The sequence below is a fragment of the Lycorma delicatula genome, chromosome 8 (genome assembly GCF_047948215.1).
Source record: "Lycorma delicatula isolate Av1 chromosome 8, ASM4794821v1, whole genome shotgun sequence".
Taxonomy (NCBI): domain Eukaryota; kingdom Metazoa; phylum Arthropoda; class Insecta; order Hemiptera; family Fulgoridae; genus Lycorma; species Lycorma delicatula.
The window spans coordinates 45603020-45617084 of NC_134462.1; the positions used below are offsets into that span (position 1 = coordinate 45603020).

Sequence of the window (14065 nt, forward strand, 5' to 3'; positions counted from 1 at the left end):
AAAAAAGCTTTTTTTCTAATAAAAAATAAAGCTTTGTGTAATATAAAAGCTTTATGAATTTATTGAATGATTAATTTGAAAAATTCTTAATTTACACATAAATGAGCAAAGGGGAAGCATAGGGACTAACAGACTATGGCAAACAATGTGAACAAACCTTGATTAACGCAAAGTGAACGTTTTTTTATTTAGAAATAACAAAAATATATGTAAATGATGTATATAAAGGCAATACAATAAACATTTGAAAAAAGAGTAATATACAATTAAATGTACAATGAGTGAAATATAACTAACAATCCACACAAAGTACACATAAATCAACAAGTAATGAAACGTAGCAAAAAGGATAAATGGTCAACACAACAGTTAAATTGTAAATAACATAAAGTACCATGTCCACCACACAACAGTCTCGATAATCAACATGCAAACTTTTCAGTCGTCTCACATTCTCACTGTTATCCAGGTTAACAGCCAGATGGTTTTCATGTGCGTTAAGCTTAAGTAAATAACGGGTGTTTCAAGATCGATGCAACCCCAAGATTAAAAATGTAGAAGTCACGCATAGGTAAATTTTATTTCTTCCTACATGTCAGTTGGCAACACTGTACTCAAAGACAGCAGCTTGTAACAATTGAAATGTCCTTCTTATTTACTAGTGCTATACCAGTACAAATTCGTCTCTATTGTGTTAATTATGTCGTTTTCCAAGGACGAACCTGTGTTTATTATTAAGAATTATTGCGCGTATAAACGGTAAACCACTCCATTATTCACTTATTCATTAATTCTCTCTCCCATTAATCAGCTTTAATCGATGTAAAGTTGAAATTTAGTATATTATCGCAAAGGAGGTTTTATGCGGCGGTGACTGGACGGTGGACACACAGGTGAGGTCAGGAGCTGGGTAGAGCGGAAGCTGGTGATACAAATTACGAGCTCACCCAGTTTCTATCAGGGCACGGGTACTTTCAAGATTACCTGTATCGTATGAGTAGGAGTACCACGAGTTGCTGCTATGATTGTGGGGAGCAGGATACAGCAGAACATGTAGTAGTCTCATGCACGAGGAGAAGAGACTTGAGGGCCGCCATGATGGGCCACGGCGCAGTAAAAGTGGATAATGTCATAAGTGTGATGTTGGATGACAGAGATGCTTGGACGAGAGTGACGACTGCGGTGTCAGCCATAATAATAAACAAGGCAGCAGAGGAGGTGGGCAGGCAGGCTGGAAGACTGCAGTTGACCTGAGGCGGAGAGACCGATGCCGTACGGCTATGGGCGGCCAGGGGTGGGCGACGAGGGCTCCTCTGAGACGTCGTTTGTCGATGATCCCCTGGGAACGTTGCTCTGGCTATTCTAATTCGGTGACAAGAGCGCCCGGGTGATTGCGTAGGGGTTGTGTACATACCATGTGGATTAGGTCTGTCCCCTGCGTGACTAGAGAGGGAGGTGTTTTAGCGGGTGAGAGCCCCGCACTTGCCGTCAGAGCGGGCCTGGCGGCGGCTGGTAGAGCTTTTTCCTCCTCCTAGGGGAAAAAAAAGAGGTTTTCAGAAAAAATAACAAAAATTTCTTTCAGTTACAATCCGTAGCTGTAGACAAGTTATAAAAAGAAGTTGCCGATATCCAAAGTGGAAATTTGAACTTTATTAAGAAGGTTTACCAATAAAACTAAAGATTTCTGTTTTCCTCCAAAAAAATTTCACCAAAAAATCTCCAAAGGTTTTCACCAAAAAATGGATGCATACAGAATTTTCAAAACCAGCACACTTAATCTAGTTGAGATCCAATGAAAAGGGTCAAAAATATTTAAATAATAATAATTATGAGACTATAAATTCCCTTAAAATTATCTCTAAGAGGGTTAAATGAGATTAAAGTTTTTCTTTTAAAATATAAGTATTTTTAGGACCTGTTTTGATAGCAGTTTGAAATTCAGTATAATAATTTCAATATTTCATAAAAACTCGGCTCGTTTTCCCTCTTAACATCATCCCTAAAAGGGTGAAGCCAGATTAAATGTCGATTTCATAGTTTCTATGTACTTTTTCAAACCCAATTCTAATAAAATTCGGCTTTGTAAATAACTGCAAAAATATCTGATAAAAAAATTTACTCTTTAAATACCTTTAAAAGAATAATAAGCATGACTATGAATGTTTTTAACGCGTTGATTAAAAATTTTTTTTTTTTTTTGAAATGGTAAATACGAATTTATATTAAAATATAATCTTTCTTTAATATAAGATGAAATTGAAAAATTTGGTTTTATATTTTTAGTTCGTACTACGACATTAATTAGATATATCTGATAGACAGCTATTCAATATCACAGATCGAATTTTAAAGTAATTGGATTCTAAAATAGAAAATTAATTTACGCATAAATAAATTTTCTTGAGCTAAATGATACAACAGTTTAGTTACTTTGTACTTATAAAAAAGGGGCTTTAAAAATTCAGTATTTTCTGTCGCATAAAGCTCGTAATTCATTTATTAATAGATTAAATTTTATTGAAGTTAATAAATTAAAAAATTCTTGTATTTTTTTCATCAATCCGTCTAACTGAAATATAAAAAAATCAATAAATTAAATAGCTTAGAAAATGATAAGCTTTCTATTATTTTTTTTTAAATTTATTTATTAAATTTTAAAATATGTAGTCGTCTAAGAATACATTTATAGAAAGAACCTTATAAATTGAATAACACAACTAGAATAGAAACATCCCCAGTTTAAAAATTATTCTAAGATGTTCCCTGCCACGTTCTTGTAACAATATTGAGAATCGAATGTATTTCTACAGCACGTGAAATAACATATACTAAAATATTTTCTCTCTCTATGCGAGTTTGTTTATGTGTTTTGAAAGAGGAGGACATATTATTCAATTTAAAAACAACACTCGTGTGTGAAATGAGGGAGAAACCGTTTCCTGGAAATGTTTCAGGAAGGGAAGAATGTGACACAAGTAAACGCACACGGGTGTTCTAACTGTAAGTGAGATAAATGATCTTCAGACAAGATACATTCATACGTACACACATACACACAAACGTGCGCACAAACTCACATACACACATTTTACACAATATATTCTCTCTTAGACGTTTATGTGTGGAAGTTAACTTCGACTTATTACTACATAAGCTTAGATTAATGTAATGAAACTTAGGTAAACTAAGGAAAGATGGACGTAAAGATTTTTTTACCTGCATGTATTTGTCTGTCAAATACTTTTCGGCTATTAATAAAAGAAAAATTAAAAGTTAAAGCCAAAAAAAGCAGAATATATATATATATTAAAGGTTGGAAATATATATATATATTTTAAAGGTTGGAAATAAATTTTAAGAAACATTTTATAAAAATATTTGTACAGGTCAAGCTTGATAAATTTTCTTAGGTAAAGTTTTCTCTAAATCTAAGTCCCCTTCAATCAAAGTTAGAATAAGAAAAAAAAATTCAAAATTATTTTGTGCATTTTAGGACCGAGGTCTATAATTGAAAGTTTTTTTGTAGAAATTTCTTGATAGATATATATTTGTATGAATTTAAGGGAGCTAAAGCAAAAGAACAAAATCAATACATTTCAATTTTAAGAAGTGGGGGTGGTTGATTTATTGAAAATTTTTTTTTGTATTATTTATATATGCATTGTAGTTAAAAGATTTGCTTTAATAAAGTTTTCTCTAAAATTCTTCAAAAAAAAAAAATCGAAATTTTTTTTGCGATATCCCCTCACTCCCTTAAAGAATTTTGAAAAAAATTAATATAATCAATATCCCGTGTATTGAAATATTTTAGCCAAATTTGAAGAAATTAATTTTGATCAGTGTTAAAAAATAAGGACAAAGGCACTGTGACACACATACTTCGTACAAAGTACAATTGTTTTTTACTTCCTTGTACAAAGTAAAGGAAATATTGTGATCGCGAAAGAATTCGGTTTTCAGATTTCAACGAAAATATCCATTTTGATCATCCCTGAATCTATTTTGACTAGTTTCGGCGTGATGTATGTGCGTATGTATCCAAAATGCGTATTACTCAAAAACGATTACCTGTAGGATGTTGAAATCTTGAATTTAGGACTGTTGTAACATTTAGTTGTGAACTTCCCCTTTTGATTGCAATCGATTGGACCAAAAGTGTCCAAAAAAGGACTTTTTCGTAACTGCAATAATAAGCTCTCATTGTGAGTTTTTCAACGGTATATCATAAGTGGTACTTATTTTCATTAATTCCAGAGTTATATCCAAATAAAATTTTAATTAATGAAATATTTTGATCTTATAAGAGGAAGGCACATCGGTTCAAATCCGACTTCATCTCCTTTTTTTAATTTAAATATATTGATTTATTAGTAATTATTAATCTGATTGTAAACAAAGTTTTACAATAAATAATAATTCAATAACAATAAAAAAGAAAAAATATCAAAAGTTATTAATGTAATAAAATTTTATTTACTTTTCATTTTAAAAAAATGTGCATATGTAATTTAATAGGCGTACATATGGTATCCTTATAATATGGTATCGTAATATGGTATGGTAGCGTAATATGGTATCATTGTCATATGGTATCCACATCAGATTGTTTTTTTGTCTAGATGAACTAGTTGGACCCTAAAACGTAAAGATTTGCAAAAGACGCCGATATCCCGTTTTTTATATGATCATATTTTCCTCGTTAATATTCTATAAATATATTCACCGGGAAAATAAAAACATATTAAAAGATTCCTTAATATTTGCACTTAATTATATTTTTATTGTTATTTATACTAAAATATTTTGGTATAATATTTTAATATAATTTGCCTAGGCGGCAAAATCATTGTCATTACTCGTAAAAATAATATAAAATTATCAACAAAAAAAAAAATGCTGAATTTAAACATAATTATAAAATGAAAGTACTTTTCTTATAGTCCAGCTGGTATAGGAATTCTGACTTTTCCAAAAGCCAGATAAAGTTTTAAGATAAGATGTTTTTTCAATTATGGAGCCCTCAGATAGAATGATGGGTGAGCGATCTTCACTTAATCAACAGTTTGAGCCTTAAATAACTCTACAGATTTCCACGCATTAGAATTGATCCAATGGAGGTATCTATGCATTAAGTGGAGAAAATATTAAGGTTAAAGGATTGTGAGAAAGGGATGACTACGGAAAGACGATAAAAACAGCACAAATAGCTCTGCTCAAATGAATACTTTAAAGTCCTTTAGATACTGGGTGCTACCCATAATTCCTTTGGAGACTTTTCATTTTTACTCAGGATTGAAATAGTAAAATACCGTTCAATAATTTTGAATTGAATAGTAAAAAAACGTTTTTTCCTATATATATATATACAGACTGGATCCGGCTTTTTAAAGAAAACCCCAGCCTATATCATTAATTTTACGGTGTATTGAAGCATCAACTGAATTATAATTATCGTTCTTTCCCCTATGTCTGTTAGGAAAATATTTTATAATTTTAGGATTTCGTTGAAAGGAGATTACTGTACTCTGTGAGACAGTATATTAAAGACATATATATATATATATGCATCGTTTCACATGCAAAGGAGTAAATTAATTTGTGGCTTTACACTATCTAACTCATTCTTTGTTATATTGTGATGCATGAAAAGCAAATGAGATAATAGATATTTGTCTTACGTGCTTTCTCTGTGAATAATTATGTTTTATATAGCAAATCCTTCTGGTGAACAAAGATAACTATTAAGTTAATCAAGAATACTTGTAGAGTTAAATATCACAACTACTTCACGGTTTTGTGAAGAAGGCAATGGGAAATCTCTTTATGTATTTCTTTCCATAATAAGCCTGGCATGAAGTGTATGTTATTTTTAGGATTTACTTGTGCATCACGTCATATCTCATTGGTTGTTATATCCGTCATATGATAGTAAATGGAATATGAAAGGTTTCTCTCAAATTCAATTTTTTTCTCTTTGATATAAACTTTTAATAAGTTTTCACTTAATAATCAAGTTCACGTAATAAAGTTTGTTCAATGAGATTTTCTATTGAAACATGTATTCTGGTAAATAATTTTTTTATTTCGCTCCGATTTGATTAAAGTTTTTTACTATAGATTCATAGGTGAATTATCATCATATTTGTATTTTAATTTTTATTTTATTTGATTTTTACTTTGAATTTATTATAATTATACATATTGTACTGCGTAATTCAGAGAATTAAAAGTACAGAAATATTTAAGAATTTCCATTTTTTATTTTCCTGGTATCATAACTCTAGAGATATGCTGCAAGAAGGAAAGTATAGTAATCAGTCAAAAAAATGGGATGTGGTTTTTTTGTATTTCTCGACGTTTCATGACCCAGGAACCTCAAAAAACAAAAAAAAAGTTGTAGGAGGTAATGTTCGAAAGTATGTACTCGTAATAAGTACGAATGTACATGTGTTGGCGTTTGAAGCTTAACAACTTTTGACTGGATAAACTAATTTTGATGAAGATAAAAGTTTGGGATCAATACACCACATCAATAAAGTTTGGGAACATAACTCCACTTTATATTAAGCTCAGTACACGCACACACGCTTAACATAAAAAACAACCCCTAAATTCTCCCCCTTCCCGAAAAATCGAAAGTTATGTTTGTTAAAAAAAAGTTATCTTTTTGTTTATTGCATTTATCTTAACCGAATTTTTTTAATTATCTATCTAAATTACGATTTTTAGAATTTTTTAAACTTTTTCATGTTCTTTTCCATTATATAAGAATAATATAATAATAATGCCAGGAAAGTATTATAAGTTATTGTTATTAAGATAATAATTATTATATTTTCTGCTAAGAACACTATGATTTCTATGTTGATGTTTACCTTTTTTAGCTTCATTCTATTGTCAAAAGTTATTGTAGAATAAAATAACTTTTAATAATGGAATTATTCCGAAACGTGTCAACATATAATAAAAGACTGAAGCTAAGTAAGGTAAACAGTTTAGAAATATTACAACTTTGTTGTCAGGTTTTCTTGTAGATAAATTTCATAAGAAAGCTACCTATTGTAATGGGTACCATGATTTGACTTCCGGAAAATTTCGACATATCTTGGTGTTTTACATCCTCCAGATTCCAAAACCACCGTCAGTTCAAAAGTTTATATATACATTTATATTTATTTATTTCACTTTCTTGTGGACACGATAACTGCCGTAATTTTGCGCTAATCACTTTCAAATTGTTACATAAAACGTAACGATCCAAAATGTCGGTCGGGTTCGTTAATCGGAAAAATTGGACCATGGGGGAGAAAATGGAGGGGCTTTTCGAAAAAATAAAATATCGCTATAACTTTATTAAGTAAAATATTGAACTCGTTTAAAGTTCCTACTATTCTTTGGATAAGGGCCTAAAACTTATCAATTTTTTTTGATACCACCAACCATTGACCCAGGGGGTGGAAAAAATAGGGTTTCAAAGACAAAAAATATCATACCTCCCTTAATAGGCTCAGTATTCAATCGGTTTAAAATGATCGTTAGTCCTCTAAACATTACCTAAAACGTTTATCTGAAACAGTTATTGATATGACCAACCCTTACGGCAAGGGATGACCAAAATATTGCTGGAATTGTAAGAAGATGATGTTTGTCGTATTCTACACATATGAATTTTTTTTTTCACATGCAACCAATGTCGTATTGAGTATATTTGAAGTTTTTCTTAACTTTAAGGTGGAAATAGTTTTTAATACCCACTTATCACCGGTGAAATCTACCTCCGCCTTCCGGCGTGCCGAAAGGGATTTTTTAAAGTGCTTTAAGGAAACGGACTGGTTTTTAACACGGTTATAGAAAAAAATTAGACCTTGGTGTTTTCAATGAAATGGATTAAAAATCCCTCCCTTAATTATAGGAATGAGAACAAAAAGGAATAAAAATTAACTCTTAAGAATCAAAATTAACCGTTTAGCTTTCGCGATGATCTGGCACTTCTAACTGAAAACATCGAATCGGCAAAAATTTAACTAAATCTCCTAGAAAAAATTAAGAAAAAATCACGCAGCAAATTTCCATAGAAAAAGTTAAATTCATAATAAATATAAAAAATGCTCCGAATTCGTTGAAGTCAGATTTTGGAAAATCCAGAATTGAAACATTAAATAATTTACCCAATCGTTTCGCTATTTTTTCGTTGCAGAAAAATTTTACTGGTTTAATTTTTTTACTATTTTTTTCTAATTGCAAAATTTGAGAACAATAGAGACTTTAAAAAATTAAGTTTTAATTTTTTTAATTTTATATTGTTACGAATAAGAATTTTTTAGTTATTGTTTCATAGTTTCAGTTGTACAAAAAATCTGATGTGGACACCACAACTACGCCTATTAAATTACATATACCTTATTTTTTTAATTAAATATACATAAAATTTTATTTCATTAATAACTACTGATATTTTTCATTTTATTAATATAAAAAAATTTTTTTTATATTATTATTATTGAATTATTACCTATCGTAAAAACTTTGCAATATATTTTAATTAAACAATAAAGTTAAAAAAAAAGGAGATGAAGTCTGATTCGAACCGATGTGCCTTCCTCTTGTAAGATCCAAATATAATATTAATTAAACTTTTATTTGGCTATAACTCTGGAACCAATGAATATAAGTACCACTTATGATATATTGTTGAAAAGCTCTCAATGAGGGTTTATTACTGCACTTATGAAAAAATGGGCTTTTTTTGACACTTTTGGTTCAGTCAATTGCAATCAAAAATGGGAGGGGCACAACTAGATGTTACAACAGAGTCCTAAATCCAACATTTCAACATCCTACGGCTAATCATTTTTGAGTTATGCAAGGTACATACATACATACGTACGTACAGACGTCACACTGAAACTCACCAAAGTTTCATTCCAATAGGAACGCGTACGGGACAAACAAACTAATATTCATTTTTATGTATATATTATCAGTCCCGGCAATGCTTTGTTATTGCTAGATTTGAGTATGTATATATATTAAATGAACACAATTGAAAATTTGATAAAACATTAAAAAACAAAACATTACGGAATTCACAAAATATTACCTTTCACTTTATGCCTTTTTCCCTTTTCACTCTGTTTCCCTCCCCCTTCCACCTCAATTTCTAATTTCCTTTTCACTTCGTTCCCCATCCCCCTTTCGTCCATTTCCACTTTTCATTCCCATGGAAAGTGGAACTTTTCTTCTTCCCATTTTTCCCTTTTCTCTTTTTTACAGTTTTCCCTTTTTTCATTTTTGTTACTTCCTTTTCCCGCGCGTACATCGGTCCTGTAGATTTTTTGTTTATTGCGGACGCACATACGAACATTGCCTTTTATATATATAGAAGAAGAAAGTCTGTTTGTATATTTATATGTTTGTTTCGTAAGCGGGTATAGTTTTTGCAAAAATTTTTCTTTTCACATAACTAATATATATTCTGAATATGAGCCAAATCAAACCATAAATATTTTTTTTGGAAATATATCGACCCCAGCGCCACCTAGCGGGTCCAAATTAATTCAGAAACCTTTATGGGCGTGCGCACACAACTCATCAAAGTTTCATCGCAATCGGATGCATAGTATAGGAATGAATACGTGGCAAACAAACAAACATTCATTCTTTTATATATATATATATATATAGATGTAAGATTGGTTAGGTTTTCCAAATTTTACTGTTAATTGCAGTCTTACTTTAGATATAAAAGAAAATCTTTTATAATTTAATTGTATATTTAGATATATTACAAAAACCCTTTCAAACATATATCTTGTATTATTATACAATTTATAACTGAACGTATACTATTTCAAAATATCGTCCTTCTGATAGCGTGTAAACATTTAAATAAAGTATTGATTTACATCAAGTAATAAAATATTTGTGGATAAAATGAATTACTATTTATAAAAATCTATTTCTTATTTTATTTTTTTATTAAAAATCCATTAAAACGCTTATACTCTTTGAAATTTGTAAATACAAGTATTAGATGAACAGAATTATTTCTTTTATATGTTCTTTTCATATAATTTGTAAAAATTAATGATATTTTTACAGCAGTATTATTATTTTTAATAGTTAGATTTATATACGTGATCCCTTTAGTCGTTTTAATTCATTTCTCTTGAATCTAAGAAAAACTCGGAAGTACATTGTATTTATATGGGTATAGGTATATATATATATATATATATACATTCAAAAAGTTTTGAGGAGTTTGGTTTGACAATGTAACAAGAGTGATATAGAAGTTTTGATCGTCGGGGATGTAAAGAAGGGTAGGAAAGATTTCATTCCGTCGACATTAGAAGAGTAATGAGGGGGAGACAACGCTTCTCTACCGAACGAGGAAATAACAAGAGAATACGGTAAACTCGCGTTTTGATTGGTCCACAGCCAATGGAGGGCTCCTTTCCTTGCTCTGTTGGCTTAATAAAACCTTTCCGTCTTTATGTCTTCACGGCTCACGGTTTCGACCTTAAATTGTACTACTACATTGCTGCTTGCTAGCGAAGAACATCGAAGATAAAAGAAAAGAAAGCTTTGTGCCCGTACTTTTACTACAACAGTCAAACAGTATTCTTCTTCCAACCCTATTTTATATCGTATTTATTTTTGTCATAAATAAAATTTATTATTCTGTGTAGCCGCGATGTATTTTAACCGCGATTTTAATACTTTATTTATAACTGTATAATTATTATAATAACTATTATTAAATTTGTTTTTTAATTTATGAAATAACTTAAAAATTGATGAATGAAGCCCACGAAATTAAAAGAAAAAATTAGTTTTTAAATAAATTACGACGGAAATGACAGGAAAATAAAACTTTCTATCATTGATTCTCGTGAAAAGATTTATCTCGCTTATGCAAGCAATATCTTACAGCTAATCGCTAATATTTTTCTTGAAATATTAAAAAGTAATTAGATTAAGGAATTTTCTACCGAGTTAAACAAAATATATTTACACTTATTTATCGAAAATTCGGTAAAATAAAATCGTATCGCTAAGCTAGATTTTTACATCGTCCGTGCTTTGGAACCAATCACGTCGTATATGGCCTCATAAACGTTTATAGTTACATTTTATTGCGAGATTTAAGTCCAACATGTCTCTTCAAAACATGCTATATAAAATTATAATAAAATAGCCGATCTCTGTGACGGATTAGTAGCATCTCGGCTTTCCATCTGGAGGTCCCGGGTTCGAATCCTGATCATGCATGACTTTCTTCATACGCTAAAAAATTGTTTCTATATTTCACGGACAAGCTTCAATACTTCAGCGTGAATTAATCAACAAAAAAAAAAATATATATTAAATAAATAATAGAACTGTTTTATAAATTACCTCTAAGTATATAGAGTGAGAGAGAAGGAGTGAGACTGCGTAAGAAAGAGCTCTGTCTCTTACTGATTCTTTTATATATACAACCGTTTTATAAAGTATATCTAATATATATATATATATATATATACATATATAAAATTAGAGAAAGAGTGTTTGTGTGTGTGTGTGTGTGTGTGTGGTTGTATGTGTGTGCGCGCGCGTGTGAGAGAGATTTGTTTATATGATTGTAAATTATTTTGTGTTTGTTTTATGAACTGCATTTTTCCTGCTGAATAGAGACAGTATATATATAATACCTTGTTGTTTCCCGCGGAAAGGTTAAATTGTTGTATCGCATTATTGGTCTTTCATATCACCGTGCTACATGTAAAACATCTGTGCTACAATTCGCACTTTACCCAGAGTTGATTCTCTGCGAGTAATGATGTACATGATATAACTAGTTTTGTGATGAACTACATACCTACAATTTAAAAAAAAAAATTAATATTATTAAACGAAACTCAAGCACAAAATTGTTAGACATCGTTTTGAAAAACATTTTAACAATTCAGCCATTTATCAGTTGTTTATGAACTGATTTTAAAAATGAGATGACATTTTGCTCAAAATAAAAGGCATACATTCTATGTAATTAAACATAATTTTATAAAACTAATATTTACGAAGCTGTTATTGATTATAGTATTTTACTGGCCACCATTTTGGAATTTTCAGATGTAAAATTTTCAAATTTTACTTATTTTGTAGAATATGTTGTTGGGTATATGTAACTAAATTTTATTAAAATATTTTCAATTTTTACTGAAAAAAAATAATAAAATAACGGTTATAGTGAAAAGGGTAATAAGCGAGATAAGGGTATTTGACCACATATTTTAATTTAATTTTCTGGGTCAGCCTCTAAAGTTTGGTAAAAATCTGTCTCGGTATCTGTATATATTTCTGGGCAATAAGTATTTAGATCGGGTAGGTGACAATTAAATAGAAAAAAAGCTAATTTAGATGTAGATACGTGGTCAGTATCAACAACAATCAAATACTTGGAAAAATTTGTCCACACAAGGGGTAGACAAATTTTGTGTGCGCGTGAGTTTAATCAATAGTAAAATAACTTGAAGGTATAATAGAATAATTGAATAAAATTCTAATTTTATCCATAATAAATATTCTTCTACAAATTAAGTTTTCAAGATAAGTTAAATACAAACAATTTTACAAATAAAAAACGAAAAAATTTATATTTTTAATAAAGAAGCGTAATTGTGTTTTTATTATTAAATGTTATATTTTCAAATAATTATGTTATTTGATAAATTAAAATGTAATCTGTTATTTAACTTCAATGATTTAAAGCAGCGGTTTCCTCCAGCTTTTCCCTTGCCTCGAACCCCTTATAACACATACTGTGTTCTGACGAACCCCTAAATTTTTCCTAATTAACGTTGGTCAAGTTAATTTACCCTCATTAAATATTGCAATAATGCAACGAATTAAACATCTCAAGAAGTAATAGCGAAATTGCATTTCAATATTTATGTTATAAATCTACCTGAGAACATGTATATATACGTATATATTATACGAGGTGTGTGAGAAAAGTAATGAAATTGGTAACACTGTGAGCGATCTGGCAATGCTGTGTCTACCGGTCTGTCCTAGACCGGTTTGTTCATCCCTTCCACTTCCTCAGTACGAGTTTCAACTTCGTTCAGCCAACACATTTTTGACAGCACTATCAGTGAACTTGTATTTTTGTTGTGTGTTACGAACAATGTTGTGCAATCAAGTTTTGTGTTAAACTTGGGGAATCCGCGAGTGTGACCTTTGAAAAGTTGAAACAGGCCTATAGGGAACATTGGTTATCAAGAGCACAAGTTTTCCGCTGGCACAATTACTTTTGGGAGGCCGAGAACACGTTGAAGATCAACCTCCCTCAGGGAAACCTTCAACTACAAAATCTGACGAAAACGTTGAGCGTGTGAGGGTTTCTGTGAGATCAGACCGTCATTTAACAATAAGGATGATGAGTGAACAGTTAAATTAAAACACTTTCATCGTATATCAAATTTTGACAGGCGATTTGGACATGCGAAATATTTGTGTGAAATTGGTGCCGAAAAACCTCACAACGGAACAGAAGGACAATCGAAGTGTGCGTTGATCTTCTTGAGAGGATTGACAATCACCAAGAATTCTTCAGTCGTGTGAGCACAGGTGATGAATCCTGATATTTGAGTACGATCCTGAAACAAAGCGGAAAAGCGAAGAGTGACACATTCCGTCATCTGCTCGACCGAAAAAATGTCGAATGAGCAAATCAAAGATCAAAACCATGCTGATTTGCTTTTTTGTTCCTCCAGGATAAACTGTCAACCAAATGTTTTACAAAGGTGTCTTTGAAAGGCTCAGGAAAAGAGTGATTCGCGTGAGACCAGACATTGCAGCCAAGTGGATGCTTCATCATGACAATGCCCCGTATCACACGGCCATTTCCATCAGGGGTTTTTTGACCTCAAAACGCATTCCTGCGGTTCCTCAACCCCTCTATTCACCTGATTTGAGTCCTTGTGACTTTTTCGTTTCCCCGAAATTGAAACATGTCTTAAAAGGACGTCATTTTGGAACTCTGGAGAATATACAAAAGACTGTGACCGACCAGTTA

At 30.8% G+C, this 14065-nt stretch overlaps 1 protein-coding gene across 1 annotated transcript in view; it reads right to left on the bottom strand.

The window, feature by feature from the left end:
• The window catches only part of LOC142329227 (uncharacterized), a 197585-nt gene that overhangs the window by 4895 nt on the left and 178625 nt on the right, over positions 1 to 14065 (bottom strand). The window lies entirely within an intron of this gene.